Genomic DNA, 17,819 nt, shown 5'->3' with positions numbered 1-17,819 from the left:
GTACACACCCCAACCAGAAGCCATGGATTACAGGCAACATTTGCACTGAGCTAAACGGCAGAGCTGCCGCATTCAAGGAGCGGGACTCTAACCCGGAAGCTTATAAGAAATCCCGCTATTGCCTCCGATCAACTATCAAACAGGCAAAGCGTCAATACAGGACTAAAATCTAATCGTACCACACCGGCTCCAACGCTCTTCGGATGAAGCAGGGCTTGCAAACTATTACAGCCGAGAGTTGCCCAGTGACAAGCCTACCAGACGAGCTAAATAACTTCTATGCTCGTGTCGAGGCAAGTAACACAAACATGCATGAGAGCATCAGCTGCTCCGGACGACTGTGTGATCACATTCTCCGCAGCTGATGTGAGACCTTTAAACAGGTCAACATTCACAAGGCCGCAGGGCCAGACGGATTACCAGGACGTGTATTCCGAGCATGCGCGGACCAACTGGCAAATGTCTTCACTGACATTATCAACCTCTCCCTGTCCGAGTCCGCAATATCAACATGTTTCAAGCATAGTCCCAGTGCCCAAGAACACTAAGGTAACCTGCCTAAATGACGACTGACCCATATCACTCACGTCTGCAGCCATGAAGTGAAAGGCTGGTCATGGCTCACATCAACACCATTATCCCAGAAACCCTAGACCCACTCCAATTTGCATACCGTCCCAACAGATCCACAGATTATGCAATCTCTATTGCACTCCACACGGCTCTTTCCCACCTGGACAAAAGGAACACCTATGTGAGAATGCTATTCATTGACTACCTCTCAGCATTCAACACCATAGTGCCCTCAAAGCTCATCAATAAGCTAAGCTACTAAATAGTAGCTAAGCTACTAAACACCTCCCTCTGCAACTGGATCCTGGACTTCCTGACGGGCCGCCCCCAAGGTGGTAAGGGTAGGTAACAACACATGCGCCATGCTGATCCTCAACACAGGGGCCCCTCAGGGGTGCGTGCTCTGTCCCCTCCTGTACTCCCTGTTCAATCATGACTGCACGGCCAGGCACGACTTCAACACCATCATTAAGTTTGCTGATGACACAACAGTGGTAGAACTGATCACCGACAACTGTGAGAACGCTTATAGGGAGGAGGTCAAAGACCTGACCGTGTGGTGCAAGGACAACAACCTCTCCCTCAACGTGATCGAGCACGCCCCCATTCTCATCGACGGGGCTGTAGTGGAGCAGGTTGAGAGCTTCAAGTTCCTTGGCGTCCACATCACCAACAAACTAACATGGTCCAAGCACACCAAGACAGTCGTGAAGAGGGCACGACAAAACCTATTCCCCCTAAGGAGACTGAAAAGATTTGGCATGGGTCCTCAGATCCTCAAAAGGTTTTACAGCTTGAGAGCATTCTGACTGGTTGCATCGCTGCCTGGTATGGCAACTGCTCAGCCTCAGACCACAAGGCACTACAGAGGGTAGTGCGTACGGCCCAGTATATCCCCGGGTCCAAGCTTCCTGCCATCCAGAACCTCTATACCAGGCGGTGTCAGAGGAAGGCACTAAATATTGTCAAAGACTCCAGCCACCCTAGTCATAGGCTGTTCTCTCTGCTACCGCACGGCAAGCAGTACCAGAGCGCCAACTCTAGGTCCAAGAGGCTTCTAAACAGCTTCAACCCCCAAGCCATAAGACTCCTGGTCATCTAATCAAATGTCTACCCAGACTATTAAAATTGCCCTGCCCCCTCTTCGACACTGCTGCTACTCTTGTTATTATCTATGCATAGTCAATTTAATAACTACCTACATGTACATATTACCTCAACCTCGACACCGGTTCTCCCGCACAATGACTCTGTACCGGTACCCCCTGTATATAGCCCTACTACTGTTATTTTACTGCTGCTCTTTAATTATTTGTTATTCTTATCTCTTACGTTTTTTTAGGTATTTTCTTAAAATGACATTGTTGGTTAAGGGCTTGTAAGTAAGCATTTCATTGTAAGGTCCTACACTAACTGTATTCGGGGGCATGTGACAAATACAATTTTATTGGTATGGACCTCGCTTTGTGCATGGGGGCATTATTATGCTGAAAAAGTAAAGGGCCTTCCCTAAATTGTTGCCACAAAGTTGGAAGCACAGAATCGTCTAGAATGTGATTGCATGCTGTAACATTAAGATTTCCCTTCATTGGAACTAAGGGGCCTAGCCCGAACCATGAAAAACAGCCCCAGACCATTATTCCTCTTCCATCAAACTGTAAAGTTGGCACAATGCAGTGGGGCAGGTAGCATTCTCCCGATATCCGCCAAACCCACATTCGTCCGTCGGACTGCCAGATGTTGAAGCGTGATTCATCCCTCCAGATTCATCACTCCATTATAACGCTTGCATGAATGCCATGCTAAATATATGTTAATGTAATTGTCACCAATCAACTGCAATACACCAACAAAACATTTTTGTTAATTAGATGCTAGCTAGCTACACTAACCATAACAGTGTTACTGTGTCTAGTTATGCTTGCCCGACTGCTACATCCAAAATCATAGTGTTTCATTTTAGCGACTGTCTTAAACAGTACAAACATGTGGGCCTGTTAGAAGAACCTTTATTATTAAATTTACAAGCAAATCATTATGAAATCCTAGTTTTTCAGCCTGTATCTTTGGTGCTAATGTTAGCAATTCAAGCTAGCTAAGTAGGTCATTTTTAAGTAAATACCTGCAGTCCAGTGGTTAGATGCTTCAAGATCAATGATCAAGAGCAGGGCCGTCTAATATTTGCTTTGTGAGTGCAGCAAACTGTGTAGCATTATTTAATTACTTGTATAACTTTGAGCTGGGATGTCTGTCTGCAATACACTCGTAAGAATTTAGCTAGTGGTCTCCTTGGGATTTTACATGTACTTGCTAACATTCAGATTAGAGGCTCAATGGGGTTTTTAAATAGTGCCCCTTGTGTTCAGTACCGGTATTATTGAATATCCAGGTATGGCACAAGATCAGTATGACGGTATGCCAATCTATACTGAACAAAAATATAAACGCAACATGCAACAACTTCAAAGATCTTACTGAGTTATAGTTCATATGAGGAAATCAGAATTGAAATAAATTCATTAGGCCCTAATCTATGGATTTCACATGACCTGATCGCCACAGATACTTTAAAAGAAATGGGTGTCACAATTAAGCCTCAAGATCGCGTCACGATATTTCTGTGCATTCAAATTGCCATTGATAAAATGCAATTGTGTTTGTTGTCCGTAGCTTATGCCTGCCTATACCATAACCCCACCGCCACCATGGGGCACTCCGGTAACAATGTTGACATCAGCAACCTGCTCGCCCACAGCACGCCATACCTGTGGTCTGCAGTTGTGAGGCCAGTTGTTGGACGTACTGCCAAATTCTCAAAAAATATGTTAGAGGCGTTTTAGAGTGGCCTTGTATTGTCCCCAGCACAAAGTGCACCTGTGTAATACACATGCTGTTTAATCAGCTTCTAGATATGCCACACCTGTGGATATGCCACACCTTACTGGGAATTCCTCGTTCATGGGAAATAATTGCAATCCCCAATCCCTATCACGAGTGGGGTTCATCAGGTTACCAACGCCTCTCGGCGAAGGTGGATAGATTATCTTGGCAAAGGAAAAATGCTCACTAACAGGGATGTAAACAAATTTGTGGACAACATTTTAGAGAAATAAGCTTTCTGTGCACATGGATCATTTCTGGGATCTTTTATTTCAGCTCATGAAACATGGACCAACATTTTACTTTTATATTTTTGCTCAGTGTAGATACAACCCAAGCCTAATTGGAAGTAATAAAAACTAGGAAGTTTACAAGTAATTCAATACGGAAATAAAGGCTATTTGGAAAGCGCACAATGGCTGCCTAAGTTGAAACTTCGATCGATGATGGTGGGAGTGGTTTTGCGGAATGGAATAACCGGAGTTTGCAGACTATAAATATAATTCTATTGGTTTCTGAGCGTCTATTTAAAATATTTACATGTTATTAGACAAAGACAACTAGAGCAACATATAGCAGAGAGTTTCAATATTACCAGAACCCTACAAACAGGTTATATAGAGCTCTGAAAATGACTGTCCATAATTTATTGTATTAGTCATTTGAGGGATCCTACTAGAAAACATCAGAGAAGCTCATCACTAAAAACAGTCAAGACATAAAATTACACTTAAACTGTGTAGGAAATCACTAAATACTTCATAATAACAACCCAAATGTTAAAAGTGGTAGAGTTGTCCTACAAAATATGCAAAAATTGCCCAGGCAGAGATTTTTTTCAACCAACAAGACCACAATGAGACAAGAGCTTTCTGCATGCAACTCAGCATTCTGGATAAAGCCACAAATGCCAAGAGCACTTTCAGCCTATTGATTCATTTAGTGGGTTGGAGAGGAGGCGACGGCTAGAGAAGGGATGGGAAGGGGGATGAGGGACAATGAGGACCAGACAGTAAGGGAAAATGGGCGGTTGGAAACCCCAGGTGGGACAATGCTGCCGGGCCATAGAACAAAGGAAAAAATCTGTTCCAGTTCTGGTTAAGAATGTCATTTGGAGGAAAAAAATATGTTGCCAAGGACAACAAAACACATCCCACTTTCATTTCCCTCTACATTTTCTCTCTCTGTTGAAAGGAGGCTCAGGAGGTCAGGCAAAAAGTATTTTTGGATCTGTAGGGACCTTCAGCAGAATGAATACTTCACAGGGAAACCAATATTTTAAAATATGCTACATTTTGGAAGTCTTATAAATCATTGCTATGCATGGGCAAAGTGCTGGGGAAGTGTAAGTTGCCTGTCCTGCAACTGTAAGTTGAACACCTTCATATTATGCTGCACTACACATTCCCTTCTTAGAAAGCCAGTATGCATTTGATTCAGCAGTGATACATCTACCAAACATCCATCTATCTATCTATTTATAACAAAGAGCATAAACACATATATATTAGTTACCAATATAAAAAGACAAATGTATTATGTCACTTTCACCCTTGCTGTCAGTTGAAGGACCAACTGCTGTTTAAGAGGCTCTTGGAGGGGAGCACATTATAGTATCATAGCTGGCTGGCCTGGCAGGGGATGAAGAGATGGGTGTTGCTCTTTGGGCCAGTTGCAACTGCTTCCTCATTAGCACCATTTTCTCTGTCAGTGCTTGGTAATCTAATCGTCAAGTAATTTACTTCTAAACTGGTTGCACTTGGCTCTGAGTGAATTCATTCTCTCAATAGGCGGTGAACTTCCTTTCATCTGCGCAACATCAGGATTACCCTCAAACAACTTTCCCAAAGAAAAACTCTCACTTAAACAAGGAGTCTGTTTTCTGTGCTTGCGTTTCATATGCAAGTCCCAAGTGGAATTCTGCAGAAGTCTACTTTGAGGAAATCATAATATGTAAATACATGTCTACTTCTCCATTCGGATAACTTAAATGTATATTCTTCTTGTCCGGCTATTAGTTCTAGTGAAATAATGGACTAAGGGGACTTTCACACCAAATTGATTTGGAGCAGTATATCTATACTCTGGCCTGTTTTCCCCCTTTGGTTCATTTGGACTGGTGTGAACACTATCCTCACTAGGAGTGCACAAAAAAACATGGTTCGCTCAAAAAAGGTGGTCTCGGTCCGATTCCACCAAACACAGGAAAAGAACCAGAGGCGCAGAGTATTATTGGTTGTTTTACTGCAAGCATTTAATGAAATGCACGCAATACCATAACTTGACATCTCTGAAACATTCTGTGAGTAGCAGAGCATTTATGAGCGCATATGATGCGGATTAGGGGAAACATGGACTACACCAGGGATATAGGCTACTGAATATAACCTATTAACGTGGCAGTTAGGGGGGGTTATTACGCTGTTTACTCCCGCATGCTGTTGGAAGACCAAAGCGAAAGTAATATGAACCTTGTGACAGACAAGTTATGCTTCTTGATAATCATATATGATTTAACATGAGCCTTTCTCTAAAATAAACAAATTACTTTCCCCAAAATGTGGTTTTGTTTAGGCATTTTAGTTCGTGTGACATTTGGCAATGTGAAACCAACGGGAACAAAATAAATGTAATGCAATTTAATTTAATAAATAACCAAGCTATGACTCAAACTAGGCCTATAGCTCAGAACTGTGAGTGAAAAATACCTAAGTGGTCACTCAGTAATAGTGGACTAATAAGTGGTTTTGGTGACCAATACCATCTGCAGTTCACCCACTATTGCTTTTCAAATAGACCAGTAGTCTACTAATGACTAGGTCATAGACCCCCCAAAAAATCAACAAAGGACACAAGAGAAGCACACCCACCTCCATTGAGAGGGAGAAGGACTTCTGTTCCACATATAAAAGAAAGGATGTGACCTCTGGCTTGTTTACTGAGATGCACTGCTGGTCAAACTGAGAGAATCGGACCCCGCTGGTATAGGATTACTGAGGCCCAACAAGACGACAAATGGCCTGATTTAGCCATGTGTGCCTCCCCCATTGTCTGTTTTCGAGGCAAATTGACTTCCAAAACCAGAATAGAAGGGGCCTGGTTAGAGCAAAAGAGAAAGTGCATAAGAGGCTGGTCATTGGCACTGAAAGAAATCTCCCCAGAGCTGAAAAGGAGCAACACCATAATGTGTTAGCAGGGTTTTTTTCTGCATCTTAAACTGTCTTTGGCGGGCCGCCTATGTTCAAACAGTAAAATAATAAAACATTTGTTTTATCATTTTTGGGATGGAAAAATGTTTTCAGTGTAAACATAAACCAGATACAAAGTACGTAGACAAGATAACAAACCTATACAGAGCTTGACATTAACGCCTGTCCCTAACAACAGGACAAGTAAAAAAAATAAAAATAAAAATTGTTAAATAGGTCGGACAATAATCTAGATTTAAGTAATCCGAATGGACAAATGAAAAAATAGATCACAATATCAAACAACTACTGGATCAGAGGCGCCAACGTGTTAAAAGTATAGGTGATATTCATATTGGCTACAGACTCATGTCAAAACCGATGCTGACATGAGGGAGGCAACATAAAATGTAGCCAAACTTTAATGAGACTTTTAAATGACATAAATATGGCCTAAACACCAGTCATGTTTGAAAAATGTAATAAAGGATTATTAACATCTAAAGGCTTGATTCTGTCGACATACCTACTCGAGCCACTGAACACGGGAGAGTAACGGACAGTGCCTGTTGCGCACTGCACATCATCCACCTTGAATCAGAGCGGAGGCGGTCAGCATTGTAAAACTATTTAACCATAAACTTAATGGTTTAAAACCTGGATGTTATACATGTCATTTATGCAGCAGGTCTTACCTTTTTAGGTAAGCCTAGCCAAAATTTCGATCATGGAAATGCTAAGGGAATTCTTTCATAAACACTTCATATGTCATGAAAAACAATACTTTTTTCCATGGGTTTTCAAAAATCTACATTATTTTATTGTCCAACAGCCAAAGGCATATTCCTACTCATATTAGTACCCCATGCTAGTTGATGCATCTTTAGATCTTCCCTTTTAATTTATAAAGATATTTTCATCTGTCACAAGAAACCGCTCGCTCCATTTGTATTTTGGAGCCTACAGCTATGTGCGCATTGTTGAGCTGATATGAAAAAATACAACTTAACATTTTAAGCTAAACGGTCTGATCTGTTGCATCAGCCTCATTGCTTTTTAAAATGTTTTAATGTGCAGTGGTTGTATGAATTTTGGATCGGTCATCTCAGAACTGTCCCAGTATTGGGACAAGCTTAAATTCAAGCTCAGAGGAAATTATTTTATATTTTGCTGTGATTGTAATGTTGCAATATTTCATAGGCTACCAAGGGTGGCCAACCATTCTCCAGGAGAGCTTTAAAAGGGGCAGTGTTGTATTTTGAGACAGGCTTGAATATGCAAAAAAGCCAATAAGCAGAGTATAGTCTACATTTGTCTGATTCTCTACAGTAAAAAAAGACAGTAATACATTTTATTTTGTAAAGTGGCTCCTTTCATCATATAATTATGTCAAAATGTTGTTACAGAAAAAGGTTGGGCAATATCCAGATATTCATACTGTTTCTGTACCATGCCGGGGTATACAATATTACCGAATATGCACACCACGGGAAACTCAGCTAGCAAGTTCGCAAGCCAAATGCATAACTGGAGGCCTGAGCTGGATATAATTTGATACATCTTAGATTTCAGTAATAAGCAGTGGCATAGCACGCACCCCCCGAGATAGGCTATTGAAATACCCCGGTATAAAAGAGTATATCGCCTAAGCCTATTACAGACCTTTTTTTAGCTTTTGGACAAGTAACAAAATCAGGGGCCTCCCGAGTGGTGCAGCGGTCTAAGGTTTCGGAAGAAGCATGGCTCTTGGCCTCTCCCGAGTCCGTGCGGGAGTTGCAGCGATAGGACAAGACTAACTACCAATTGGATATCACAAAGTTAATGTCAAGCCATGCTATATATATTTTTTTAATAAGTTCATATTTCAGAACTCACAATCACCTAAATAAAAGCTACAGTCTTGTCTTCTAAAATGTAAAACAATTAAGCATTCAGGAGTATTTGTCATGGCATGAGGCCCACATTGGTTTTGATTTAAGGTTAGAGTAACTCAAATTACATAAACCATGGCAAAATATGTAGAATTGCAGGAAATTGGCTTTGATTAGCCTACATAAAAAGCTATTTAATGAGGCCAAATCCTGTGAGAGGATATCAAGGAAGGAAATGTGCCCTCAAAAACAGTGTACCTCCAAAAACAAAATGGGAAATGAGGGCATAGCATACTGGCAGTGGCTACATGTCTTAAAACAAGTGAGCAACTCCAACTGTACAGGATGTAAAACAATGACCAACTAACTACAAGTTATGATTTTCTCATGTCAATGTTGCCTTTTGTATGTCCTTTTTGCTACAATCAGATGTTAATAAAATTCATTTTCACAAGGACCATTCCTACACAGCACAAACAGAAGTCTTAACAGACTGAAACTACTATCAGTCCAGTACAACACCAGTGGAGTGGGAAACAAATTAACCTGGCAGATTCAGTTAAGTGATGTGCCAACGGGAGGGGAAAGAGGTACGTGGCAGGCCACCTGATGATTGCTGGGACCTCAAACGACAGATCAGCCTAAACTTAATGACAGTTACATTTCGAAGGTGACCGTTTCTGTTCAGGCCTAGCCCATTTCTTTGGCACATGATGATTGATGGCCCTTTTGGCATTAAAAATGTAGTGCCACGTTTCCTATTACCACTTGTATATGATTTTTCGGAAACATTTGTCCATGTTGGTTTAAACGTTGACATTGAGTAGAGGCCTACACATGCAGTAGAGGACAACTGAAGTGAGATAGGGAATTTGACACTTTAATGAGAACAAACTGTCTCGCAAGTGTCTCTGTATTGCTAGATAATGGAAAACCTTCAATTTACTATGGGTCGTAATACGACCTCTTTCCAACTGGCAATATGTTCGCCAAGGACGCGCTATAAAAAAAATTAAATCACATTAATGAGCCCACCAGTCCGACATCTTTTCACATTATACGGCAGGCATAATAACAGAAATGCCTACAACATCTATCAGAATGTATGAGACTTTAAAAGCATCTAAAATCAGATCATGGTGTTTAATATAGAGGGGAGGGAGGACACTTCATGTTTATTTTTGTCCTAAGACACTAAAAAGGTGCTTGTTTTAAATATGTAGGGTGAACGTATCAGATCGCTGCAGCAATCTGGATGACTATGAAGCCCATGACGTGATGCATTCCAATTTGCTCAAGCGCATAGAAGTCCATCAAGGTCCAGAATGCATGACTATAAAGCACAGTTTAATGATGTTCTAAAAGAAATATCTCGAAGAGATACATTTCCAAGAACAAAACGTTTACTTTGGGCACTTTTTGTAACCTAATCTACAAACAACTTTTGCTGATATTGAAGCCTACCTGATATATGCTCACACACACACTATAATTTAGTTGTCTTAGGCAAATCAAAGCAAAAAGTTTTGTTTCCAGTAATAAAAAACAGAGGGGTTGCATGACCAGACTCTCAGGATGCCCCTTCCCCATCGCTAAACAACCTTACATGCTACTTTAAGCACAATGTTTTTTGCATAGCTGATGCTTCCCCCTCTCTTCCGGTTTTCATTCACCCCAGTGCGATGATCAGACATATTTGTCCTTGTCCATGTTGTACAAACTTCTGTCGATTGTAACTAACCACACAAATCGAATTTACCACCCACACACATCGTGGCCTATATGCGGAAGACTGATCACTTGAATTGACGGGCATGTTGTCAAACTCCAGTTACGGAACAGTATCTGGCAAATTTCAATAATGTGCCATCCATCAAATCATGCGGTGTTGCCTAATTACTGAGAAGTGACATAACAGTTGTATGTTATTTATGATAAAATGTAGATTGCATTGGGGTAAAAACAATGTGTAGTAGACAGGGCTAGTGACGCTCTGCCATTTCTCAGAATGGTGTTATATATATAAATAAATAATAGCACAGTTTAATGTTACTATTAGACTAAAGAAAACAGGAAATGTCTTGTGAGATTTTAGGATGTTTGTGCTCATGTGCTGAATGGTCAAATGTTTTTGCTCATGCGGACAAAACTCAACAGCAAGCACCACTATGTGCTTAGATTGAAACAAAATACAGGTAGGCTTACTCACACAATCGACTAACATTTGTTCACAAAACAGTGGTTACACATGAAGGGAGGGTGAGCAGCAGCTACGTAAAAACATTTTTGTTTTGTAAAGTAACATGCACAGAACATTATATGGTTGTTAAGCTATGAGGAAGAAGCGTCCTGTGGGGCAGGAAATAGTGGTTTGATCTGGACCCCCAACCTCTGCCAATACATGTGTTACCCCAAATGAAATATCCTTGACAAACATGGCTTGAAAATGCATTCCGAGTTGGTCGAGAGCCCACAAGCAATTCATACTGGTACGAGTATTGTTCCCCCGAGGGGGGAATAAACGTATGGCAATAGCAGGTAGGACCAATGACGATTCCAGATTCACTAGGAGATTCCAAACTCTACTTACTTACCCCCAAGTCGGACCTTAAAATGCACCTTTACCCATAGCCCAGCCCATGTTCACCATAGCCATAAAACTAGTGACACACTAGTTTGTGGACTTCCTTTTTATATTTGTAGAACAGAAATGTATGCTCCACTGTAGCACACAAACAAGGATAGACATAGCCCACTCCCTACCATGCTTCGGTCATGCTTCTCTGTAAAGCACACCAGCTCTCAGCTCTGCTTCCTCTCAAAACAGCTTTGAGAAAAAGAAAATGCACCAAGCTGCTGTAATCCTTCAAAATGGACAAATGTGCTGTGACACAAGATAACGGTTAATACGCCAATCACTGTGATTAACCATGGTGTTACAAAAGCAATTTTAATGCTAAAACAATGCTTCCTGGGCAGCACAGCCACAAACGTACAAGAAGGCTTCTGGGAATACTCTAGAGTCAAAAAGCTGAATCAGGGAAATGGGGCCAGTGGAGGGAGATTGTGCACTTGAGGCCAGAAGGGAAGGTCGAGATTGGAATGAATGCATGCAGTAGCTGTCAGCCACTTATGACACTGGTTAAATTACCTTTTTATTAGCATCCGATGACTTTCTATGTTTTCAGAAAAAAATACTGACTCATTTGAGAGGAATGGGTGCTGGCTGGGGTGCCCTTCTCTTGCAGAGCTGTGACGAATCGATATCAAAAAGCATTTGTATTCTACAGCTCGCTCTAGAACACAAAAGAGAGAAAGAGAGACAGTACCAGTCAAAAGTTGACATCTAGATGTGATTCAAGAGGTAGGATTCATATAGGCATAATGGAAGCCTAAACTACACTACCAGTCAAAAGTTTTAGAACACCTACTCATTCAAGGATATTTCTTCATTTCTACATTGTAGAATAATAGTGAAGACGTCAAAACTATGAACTAACACATATGGAAACGTATAATAACCAACAAAGAGTTAAATCTAAATATACTGTATATTTGAGATTCTTCAAAGTAGCCATCCTTTTCCTTGACAGCTTTACACACTTTTGGCATTCTCTCAACCAGCTTCATGAGGTTGAAGTCTGGAGTTGTGTTGGGTCATTGTCCTGTTGAAAAACAAATGAGAGTCCCACTAAGCGCAAACAAGATGGGATGGCGTATCACTGCAGAATGCTGTGGTAGCCATGCTGGTTAAGTGTGCCCTGAACTCTAAAGAAATCACAGGCAGTGTCACAAGCAAAGCACCCCCACACCATAACACCTCCTTCTCCATGCTTCACGGCGGGAACTACACCTACTCTGCGTCTCACAAAGACACGACAGTTGGAAGCAAAAAATCTCAAATTTGGACTCATCAGACCAAAGAACAGATTTCCACCGGTCTAAATGTCCATTGCTCGTGTTTCTTGGCCCAAGCAAGTCTCTTCTTATTGGTGTCCTTTAGTTGTGGTTTCTTTGCAGCAATTCAACCATAAAGGCGTGATCTAAACGTGAATCGATTCTCAATTGCGGTACGGTTCTAGAAACATAAATCCCTTTACACATCAAAATAATTTCACAAATGCAAGCATCAGGCTCAAAATGGCCAGAAACAAAGACCGTTCTTCTGAAACTCGTCAGTCTATTCTTGTTCTGAGAAATTGCGGCTATTCCATGCGAGAAATTGCCAAGAAATTGAACATCTCATACAACGCTCTAGATCTAATTTGTATTAAACACATGACAATGATTTTGAGATACGAAGACACTTATAAAATAAATTAAGACTGTTCCAAGGAAATGTGCATATGAAAATCATAACTGACACGTAGATCGGTAGAAATTGTAAGATAAATTGGCACTACAAATGGGAAAGGTTGCCGACCCCTGCCGTAGCCTATTACCAGCAACTTCAGGAGCGTAATGGCAGAATCTGTAAAGGCCAGCAGCAGCGGGAGGTGGTGGTTCAGGAAAAGTTTTTTTCTTCTGGATAGGCTCTCTGGCTCCCTCGAGTCATTTGAACCTTCCTGTCTCAGCCTCCAGTATTTATGCTGCAATAGTGTGTGTTGTTATATCTGAAGTATTTCTCCTGTCTTATCCGGTGTCCTATGTGAATTTAAGTATGCTCTCTCTAATTCTCTCTTTCTTTCTCTCGGGGGACCTGAGCCCTAGGACCATGCCTCAGGACAACCTGGTCTGATGGCTCCTTGCTGTCCCCAGTCCACCTGGTCGTGTTGCTGCTCCAGTATCAACTGTTCTGCCTGCGGCAATGGAACCCTGACCTGTTCACTGGACGTGCTACCTGTCCCAGACCTGCTGTTTTCAACACTCTAGAGACAGCAGGAGAGGTAGAGATACTCTGAATGATTGGCTATGAAAAGCCAACTGGCATTTACTCCTGAGGTGCTGACCTGTTGCACCCTCTACAACCACTGTGATTATTACTATTTGACCCTGATGGTAATCTATGAACATTTGAACATCTTGGCCATGTTCTGTTATAATCTCCACCCGGCACAGCCAGAAGAGGACTGGCCACCCCTCATAGCCTGGTTCCTCTCTAGGTTTCTTCCTAGGTTCTGGCCTTTCTAGGGAGTTTTTCCAAGCCACTGTGCTTCTACACCTGCATTGCTTGCTGTTTGGGGTTTTAGGCTGGGTTTCTGTACAGCACTTTGTGACATCAGCTGATGTAAGAAGGGCTTTATAAATACATTTGATTGATTGATTTGTGTGTCTTAATTATTTAATCACAAGCATCAGACAAGCTCAGTAGTCTACATATAGTTGATTTTATTCAAATACAGTGTGTCTATCTATAAAAATAAACATTTGAAAATGTAGACCATTCCATTGGTCGAAAGAACAGATGACTCCTGGTCGACTAAGAATGTTTTTTTGTCGGGGACAGCCCTAATGCTGGGTGAGCAGTCTTCTGTTCCAGCCCAGCACTAACACACCTATTTCAACTTATCAAACCTAATGAGTTGATAATAATGTGTATTATTGCTGGGCTGGAATAGAAGTCTGTTCACTCAGTAGATCTGGGAGTGGAGCAAGGTTGGCCACCTCTGGGATGGACTTGTTTGTTCACCCAAAATTAAGCTTTAATAATAATAATAATAGCCTACTAACTAAGATGTCTAACATCTATATATAAGTTAAATTATTTGTACATTTTGAAATTATATTTTAATTATTCAAGATGAACTAGTGTCAATGTTCATTAATCACAAATCCCAATTCAAAAATACAAAGGTATGAGATGTCTCTTAATTTGTCTGTGTTTCTGTGTTGCTTTCTCAAATGAGAAAGTTGAGAGCTCCCCAATCGGTTTTCTTTGATTGTCGCTCTCTCAGGATATCAGCCATGTGAAACCATTTTGCAGCTTATCATAATGGCATGCGTCACCAATGCAGCCACAAGCCTACAGTATAATGGCATAACAGGCCTAATGGGCATGTGCAATCTATCTGTCCCTTGTCATTGTACATCTGAAGCAGAGAATAGCTCAACGCACACATAATTTGCATATTGATGAGCTAGCTATACGTTCTCAATTTAAAATCATACCAGTAGATAATGTATACGAGGCTAACCCTGAGCCAGATTTTCTACATGATATTTCTGACATGACATTGTTTAGTGCAAATCCAACCTTGTATTCTAGGTACTGTACATGAAAATAACGAGCTGGCAATTTGTATGCTAATTCAAAATATCAAAAAGGAAAATAATGTTGCATGGGGAGCATTGTAATTCTACCTTGTTTATTTGCTGAAAATGGTTTTAGAGCATAGAATATAGAGACAAAATCAGAAGGTCAACGGCATGGAGGAGGATTGCAGAGATATTGGTGTTGATGGCTAAAGATATTTGCACAGCCACAACTCCCTTTACCCAAAGTACCCATTCATGTGCATGTAGGCCCATGTATTTTACAGAGAGTGAGCTATAATCATCAATGTCATGACAAGAAGTATAAAGAAGGAGCCATAAGCCTTATTATAAGTTGTTCAAGCCCTAAATGGTGATTGGCTGACAGCAGTGGTATATCAGACCACACACCCCCAGGCCTGATTGCTTAAATATATGAAAATCCTAATGTTAAATTACCATAATCCAATTGGTAGCATATTACATGATAAATTCGTGCTTAGTGTATCATTTACAATGGTATAATGCATGTAACTGGGATTTCAATTCTTGGGCGGGAAAATGTCACAATATAATTTACTCAGCACATTTAAAAATGGTGGCTTTGATCACAGTTTTGAGGTTTAGGTTGCTTGGTGTTTATAGCTAGCTAGCAGCACATGCAAACATTATTGTGCAAATCTCTCTTCACCCACCACCCACCAACTCCAACAATATCTGGAATCCTTCTCCATGGCCTTATGATTTTGTCTCTGTATTCTAGCAAAGCAAAATTATATAGAATTGGAAAACCAGACACAGCAATGATTGGATTTCTTCCATATGTTTTTGGTTGTGCTTGCCCGGAACTAATGACAGGCGGAACTGTTTCATGAACAGAAGATTTTCAAGCAAACATCTGCTCCTTAACTGATTGGTTAACGCAGTGGCCACGTGCACTTTGGACTATGGCTGCAGTCCAAATTAAAAGTAGACTGCCCTTGGCCCTAAATTATCAGCCCTTGAATGACGTTTTACATAGCTACATTAAATGTCCCTTGACCAAGCGAGGGAGAGTGATGATCGGAGGCAACGTCCTTGGTGGAAAGCTTGAAGTTGAGCTTAACAACAACCAACCTAAAGCTATTAATGCAACGTTAGTGAGTTGAACCTCGCACTTAAAATGGCAATCAAACTGCATTCAGTTTCGACGGGGATTCCTCCAAGGGAAAGTAGCTATTGCGAGGGCTGAGGGGGTGAACATAACGTGTTTGGACTGCAGCCTTTAGCTCTGCCTGCAGGGTTCGCGACGCTCAGTTCCCACAACCTTCTGGGCATGGGGGCGGAACTTCGACTGGGGAATTCGGAAGTGGTGGAAACCCTACATTAATATTCAGACCAAGCATCGCGGCTCTTAACAAAACTCCCCCTTACAGAAGACGCCTTTGTCCAATGACTTGTGTAATGGAACTGAGCGTCATGATCAAAGGCTCCCCCCAAATTATCACTCAAATATCTTCTGTAAATGGCATGCAAGTAGCCTACTTCGTCGCAAACTCTCGCTTTTGTAACAAATGTTTGATTCTACTATATCATGGGGTGTAAGGGCAGATAGTAACGAGAAGAGGAAGGTAGAAAAGTCGATACAAAAATGCATAACCCATGGTATGATGGTCACGTGATACCTAACCTCTAACTAATTTAGTTACCAAAACATGACGAAACCCTCAACTTAACGTTATAGTTTCACAACAAATGACAGTACAGGTTGACCAATAAACTATAATAAAAAAGTACATTGCTAACCTGGTTAGCTTGGTGACGTTGTCTGGCTAGCAACGTAACATGATCTCTATGGTAGCTAGCAACCAACTTCAATCCCACTTCTGTCTAGAAAGTCGCTTTAACCAAATATTTTTGAATTTTAACACAGATAGCTATGAGGCTGTAACGCGTTAGTTAGCTAACGTTAACGCTTAATTGTCCTTTAACGTTACAGTACTCCGCTAGTCTAGGCTTGCATTGTCCACTTCAAAGTGATAACTTAGTTAGCGAAGGTAACGTTAGTTGGTCTATGGGGCAAACTATCTGAGTCGGTTAACGTTAGCTTACGTTATAAGTTAGGTAGCTACTGTAGTTAGGCTACCTAGCTAGCGCTGTTGATCATTTTTCCAACTAACGTTCGTTAGTTATCGTTACAGGTAACCAGCTAACGTTAGTGATTCACTTGCTAACGTCAAATCATAGCTAGCTAACGATAGAAACGTTATATAGCTAGCTAACGTTTGTTAGCTGCGCGACCAAGAACGTTGGGACGGTTAAGTTAGCTAGCTTCGTGCTAACGCTAACTACCCGTGGTTTGTCGCTGTCGATGATGTTGCAATTACTAACGATGGGATATGAAGCAACGTTAGTTATCTAGCTAATGCAAGTAAAATTGAATATAGCTAGCTATTTAGACATAGCTATGAACTCCACATAAGTGTAAGCAAGCCTACCTCATAGGGTCAAGTATGATTTTGCAGCCCTCTTCCTCGTACGGTATGATTTGACTTCGTAGACTATTCGTTTGGGTTGCTACTTTAGCTAACTGTCCCCACGGTGGTGTGCAAGTTTAGCTAGCTAAAGCAACACAACCCAAAAACATAAATGTAGTCCTCGCGCACTCGAGTGTCAACTGTGGAGCGTTGGTTTCTGGTATTCCGTTTTCCACTGTTTAAAATGGGCAAACTAGACTTGTCTTTTTGCTAACAGTGGGCTACTCCGCTTTGGAGTGTCAGGTTCCACGTTATACTGTAAAATCCATTGGCCAAAAGGTACACTGACCCTGGTTGGTGTCAACTGCACGACACTTTGCTGATTGTTTGGTTTGTGGACGTGTAGCCGAGGCACAGTGTCAATGGTAGCTGTGGCCAAATGGAAAACTCCAGTGTTGCACATTCTGGTTAGGCAGGTGATGTTGGTCGCGTGCTCCCACTAGCTTCAAGATAACCTCATTGCACTTTAATTCTTCATATGACTAGACTTTATGTTGCATATTGCTGCCTTTCACTGTTTGGAAAGTGCATAGCACATTTGCCCACAAAAGAAATTGGGGGAATGAAATTGCACCGCCATCTAACCCTATATATATTCA

At 41.3% G+C, this 17,819-nt stretch overlaps 1 protein-coding gene across 1 annotated transcript in view; it reads right to left on the bottom strand.

Moving 5' to 3' along the window:
• LOC139415248 (BTB (POZ) domain containing 7) overlaps positions 1 to 17,578 on the bottom strand; it is a 120,750-nt gene extending 103,172 nt beyond the window's left edge. The window contains exon 1 of the mRNA XM_071163203.1: positions 17,182 to 17,578. The gene's annotated coding sequence lies outside the window, so the exon portion shown is untranslated. The remainder of the gene's footprint in view (positions 1 to 17,181) is intronic.
• Between the last annotated feature and the right edge of the window lie 241 nt (positions 17,579 to 17,819).

This window comes from Oncorhynchus clarkii, chromosome 8 (genome assembly GCF_045791955.1).
Source record: "Oncorhynchus clarkii lewisi isolate Uvic-CL-2024 chromosome 8, UVic_Ocla_1.0, whole genome shotgun sequence".
Classification (NCBI taxonomy): Eukaryota; Metazoa; Chordata; class Actinopteri; order Salmoniformes; family Salmonidae; genus Oncorhynchus; species Oncorhynchus clarkii.
Note: the sequence above shows the minus strand (reverse complement) of the source record. Positions and strands in the feature narration are given on the sequence as shown.